Source organism: Vigna unguiculata, chromosome 8 (genome assembly GCF_004118075.2).
Source record: "Vigna unguiculata cultivar IT97K-499-35 chromosome 8, ASM411807v1, whole genome shotgun sequence".
In the NCBI taxonomy this organism is placed as follows: Eukaryota; Viridiplantae; Streptophyta; class Magnoliopsida; order Fabales; family Fabaceae; genus Vigna; species Vigna unguiculata.
Window position 1 is genome coordinate 4,854,984 of NC_040286.1, and position 6,000 is coordinate 4,860,983.

The window sequence follows — 6,000 nt, forward strand, 5'->3', positions numbered from 1 at the left end:
CGAGCTTACGTTATTTTTTCCTGGTCATGGCACTCCATGTTGCATGTGAACAGAGGGTATGAAGGAAATGAAAGGGATAAATAAATTGGAATAAAAGGAGATAAAACTATTATATTATTTAATTTATGAAAATATATAGTATAATCGATAACTAATAATTTAAATAAAACAATCGTTTATCATTAGTATTCATTCGAGTTTGTCTTAATAAAACTAGCAGAGGGTGGAAATTATCCTCTTAATCATATTTGTATTCAGAGTGAGTGTTTTTTTCTTTTTATATATTTTTTATCATTTCTTCTTAAGTTATTTGCACCTGAGTTATTTACATGCTTTGATGGATATGTTTGTGGGATTCGAACAAGAAAGATAAATTTATGTTAGTTTAGGGATATAGTGATACTTTTAATTTGACAATCAAAACTTTCTCTAAGCAATTTTGAGTTTTTAACGTTAAAACAATGCTTGTTGAAATTTAGTTTGAAGTAACTGGATTTTTCAAACAAATGAAGTTAGTTAATGAAATATATCTAAGATAGAAATTTTGAATGCTTGATTGTAAATAAACATGTAAAAGTGAGTCATTTTGACTCACACGAATTGATTCATTACAAGTCAAGTTGAAATTGAATAAATTTAATTTGACTATAAATTTTATAACACCGAAAATTTGTTAAAGAAATATCGAGTTATGTGCTGTTGGATTACTGGTGGATGAAAGAGTTATCCACGTTGCTGATAGAATTGTTTTTATTGAGTTTATCTACTTTATATTTTAGTTTTATTTCTTTGAGATTGATGTTGATTTGAATAGATAAATTTTGACTAATCAAATTAAAATTATTAGATAGGAATATATTCTAATAGATCTAGTTTTAATATGCTGAAAATCTAAGTGTTAAAATTGATTTATTTGAAAAATAAATCTTGCTGATGATGAATAACAAAACTTTGAGAATACGTCAAATTTGTTTTCTCCCCAATTTTTTATTAAACAAGTCATTTCCCCTTAAACAAAAATTAGGCAGATCAGTGAGACTTCTTCTCTAGGAAAAATATGCTTCGATACAAAATATTAAACATTGCGACACTTAATAAAAATAAGACTGAATTATTAATTAATCAAAACTTATTTCTGCAAACAAAATTGTGTATTATGCCAAAGTCATGTAATGGTTTAAAAAAGTGAGGAAGAAGAGTTAATAATAAATGGCAGAAACAGTAGTACAATCTCGAATAATCTCCTAAACAGTAGTACAAGAAATTTGATGTCTTCGTTATCTCTTATCAACAGTTCTTAGATATGTCTTTATCCAAAAACGGTGCAAGAAGTTTCCAAGATCTATTCAAGATATGCTTACTTTTTAATGTTAATCTAAAACAATTTATTTATTTTTCAACAAATTATTCTATTAAAAGTATACTATTAACAAAAATATACAATTTAATGCTAAAATATGTTAAATATTTTTCTAACTTTTTAATTTTATCAAAAATTAGTTCAAAATTTTGGTCTAATTATAAACTTTATAAATGTATAAATTTATCTTTTTTTATTAAATTTAATTAAATTTTAAATCCGTTCTATGATATCGAACTTTATTTGCTCTTTAAAATATAAAATAAATTAAATAAGAGATTAAAAAATTAAACCCACATTTATATTAGATCAACGTTTAAAAAAATAACTAATTTAATTTTCATTATTAATATTTATTATTATAATGAAAGATTGATTTTAAAATTAGTTAGATTATCCTTAAATTAAAATGAAGTTGTGAAGTAGTTATATTGATGGAAGAGATAGTTTCCACGTGTTTGTTTTGTAGAGATAGGTGTGAAGAAGAAAAAGAGAATCTGTGATTGTGTGCGCCTTTAGTGCAGACAGACAGAGTGTCCAATCACAGACACACACATATGTGGCCCTTGATTAAAGATATTTCAACTGTTCAACACATCCAAACAAATCTCAGCCCTTCGTGTCACTCAGACGGAGAACCCTCCTCCACCCTTGGATCTTCAAGTGACTCACCCATCCACTCATAACACATTTGGATTGCTCCAGAGACAATGATTGGTTCCGTATTAGTTTAACTATTTCTTTTATCTTTTACTTTATCTTTCATCACTCTTATATGCCAAATATTTAAATCTATTTTTCTCATTCAAATATCTTTACTTTATTTAAATTATTTATTTTGTTAATACATTACACGGGTTTTTTAAACCCTGTAGATTCGCTCTATTGGATAGGGAGAATTTGCAGGGCTGCTCCAAATTTGTGGACTATGCGGTTTCACACGGAAAAGTAACCAAGTAAAAAAATCTTTTAATTTGGTATAATTTAGTTAAATTGAAGTTAACTTTACGATTTTTTTTTAAATTGAATACTTTTTCATTTTCTTGAATTACTATTTAGATTCGTGAACTAATTCTTACAAGCTAAATAAAACAACGACATAATTTAATATCTAACTCCAACTTATTTTATCAGTTTGAAATATAGGTATAAGTTATACAAATTCATGGAGGCTCAAGAGTTTGGGACCTAAAACAAAATTAAAACATTCGATTTTTTATTTTAAATTTATTTTTTAAGTTTTTTTAATGCAAAATTATTTATTATATTATTATAATTAACTTTATTTAATATTTCATTTTCAATACACAATAAGATTAATTTATTTAATTTTTTTAAGACATGGTTGACTAGTATTTTTTTAATTATTTTCTTTTATTTTTATAAATTTTTTCATAGTTCCTTTTTATGATGCAATTAAAGCCTTAATTTTTCTCTTTTTTTAGATTTTTTTAAATAACTTGACTCAAATTTTCTAATTGACATATCTTAATATTTTTAAATGAAATAAAAAATTATAATATATAAAACACTAAAGATAAATATATAAAACGAATGAGTTAAAACAATAAAACTTGTTTTTGGTTGTTAAGGAAGTAAACTAGATAATAGACTTGTATCTTGTAGTCTAAACTTTTCCACGAACCTATAGAATTTATTTTAAGACTAATCATTAACAAAAATAATTAAAAAAAATTGTTGTTCTTCTCAACCCTATAGTAAGTTTTTTTTCATTCCTAAACCTGAATTATTTTTATACAAAAAATCCCAACTTTGAACTATTTCCAATTAATCTATTATCCACCAAAAGACTAAACCCTAATCTAGTTAATCAAAAGACTAAACTCTAATATAATTAATAGTTTTGTAGAAAAATTATAGTTCTTCATCAAGATATATGCAAAAAATCTCTCAAACTCATTAATAATAAGTATTGAAAAACAAAACTGGACAAAAGAAACACATTTATATATAATTCTAATATAAATTCAAAACATAATAAAAACATCAGTAACATAAATAGAAAGAAAAAAACATACTAACCAGAAATGAGAAAAAAAATTGGTACACACAGGACAATATGAGATTTAAGGAATGTAATATGCCAAAATCTTAAAAAAAAAGATTTTTATAAGATAAGAAGGTAAGGAAAGACAAAAGTAGTCATAGATAGATCAAAAGATAAAATAAAAAAATAACTGATCATCCTCTCTTTCGTAAATAAAATTATAATGCATTAAATAAAAGTTTTAACTCATTAATTATTATTCTTAATACCAATAAAAATTAACAAACACTCAAATAATTTAATTAAATTTTATTCTCAAATATAAACTTGTAATTAATTTAATAGAACTATATTAGTACTAAAAAAATGAGACTCTTTTTTATTGGAAGTCTAAAACCTGAGCCCAACTATATAAGGCATTGACACCACTCTCAACCCAAAATCTTAAGGCAATAGGTTTATGGGTCTTTATTCTTATATAGTGCTCCACTTTCTCATTTCTAACCAATGTGGGACTTAGACTCACACTTGGATTCCTAACAATTTTGTGTCTCGATTTGAATATGGATTTTAGAGAGTTAAAAAAAATGAGATAAAAAAGAGTGAAAAGTGAAGTTATTTAGATTAAGAAAAATAAATAAAGTGGTGTGATAAAATATTTCAATAATAGTAAAATAAAGGGAAGGGAAAAAATATTAATTCAACTCCTTGGTTAATATTTAGAAAATATAAGGTCTTTACTTTTAGTTCTAATTTTAATCGTCTTTTAGTCATGATTATTTTATAAATTAAACGATAATTTTATATTTTCACTATTCTTGGCTTTTTTTTTACATGATAACAATATGAAAGGATCTTTTCTTGCATTTATCTTTTTTTTTTACATGATAACAATATGAAAGGATCTTTTCTTGCATTTATCTGTTGTTCCTTCCTTCTAAATTAGGAAATACAAATAGAAATAACTCTCACAAATCCATTCACATAGACAATGCTCATGCGAATAAAAAAGAGTATAAATGAGACAAACTTATCAATTTATCTACCTACTTATTATTTAAGTCAACTACTTATATATATATATATATATATATATATATATATATATATATATATATATATATATATTGTAGAAGTAATTAGAATATTTAGGCAATCATGATGTGTAAGCTAGGAGGTTGAGTGTTGGATAACCTCTAACCTAGCACCTAGTTGTAGCCTTTAATGTTTCAACTTCTTTATATCTCCTTCATCATTTATATAAATATCAAGAACAATAGAGGGGACTAATTAAGCCCTCAAACATATCTTTGTCTGTTTTAATCTCAACTCGGTATCAGAGCGGGTCGATCCCGCTCTGGTTTCCGTTTGGTCTGTCCACCGGCACTTGTTGCCATCGTCCGCGGCTGTCCGCCGTCATTTGTCACTATTAATCATTGTCTACAGCTGTCCACTGCCATAAAACACTATCCAAAGCTACCCATTGTCACTGTTCACAAAATCATCACTGTCTGCCACTATTCCGCCGTCGTCCGCCACTGTTCGCCGCCGGCCGCCGTCTCCAGCCACCTCAGTTTTCGCCGGCGACCACTGGATCTGAAGTGCCTCTCCGAGCGACAGCCACCCTCACTGGTGCCGGAAGCAGCCTCCCGTCCACGCGCCGCATCTTCTCCGCTGTGAACAGGCGCGTCGTCTCCGGCCACCTCAGTTTTCGCCGACGACCACTGGATCTGGAGCGCCTCTCCGAGCGACAGCCACCCCCACCAATGCCAGAACCAGCCTCCCGTCCACGCGCCGCCACGTGCCGCATCTTCTCCGCTGCGAACAGGCGCGTGCAGCCCATGCGCCGCCTTTTGTTGATCGGAACGTCACGGCGCCACCTCCGTAACTCTCGCCGGAGCCTTTTGCTGTTGTTCTAACCCTCAAAAATCCGATTTAGTGAGGTTCAGACGTCACCCTTGCGGACATCTCCCTCGATCATTTAAAAATCTCCACTATTTTTTGCGTTTCTGCGTTTTTGCTCTCTATTTTTGTTCCCTTGATCAGAAATGGCCTCTGGAAGTGTTATTTCATTCTCTGGAAGTCCTTCCATTACTTCCGAGAAGCTAGATGGACAAAATTACCTCTCCTAGTCTGTTGTCGTCGAGATGTGGTTCCTTGGTCAAGGACATCATGACCACCTTGAGAAAGACGGAAGCCATATGCCTCAAGAAAAAGCCGAACAGTGGAAGCAAGCAGATTTTCAATTGTGTGCCTTGTTGTGGCAATCCGTGGAGCCGAGACTGTTAATGTCTCTTAGGGCCTTCAAAACATGTCACTCGTTTTGGAAGAGGACTCAAAATATATATGCCAACGATATCCAATACCTATATGATTCGACAGACAAGTTGGCATCTCTGAAAATGACCAACCATGACATGATCTCCTTCATGAATGAAGCACAATCAGCCGTGGAAGACCTGTGGATGTTTCTCGAAGTCGACGCTTCAGATGAAATGAAGAAGAAGCTGGACAAATATTATATGGTGATGATTCTTCGCGCCATTCATCCAGACTTCAATCACATCAGAGATCAACTTCTGACCTCTCATGAGGTCCCTTCCATGGACACGCATGATTCGTGTCCCGAAAG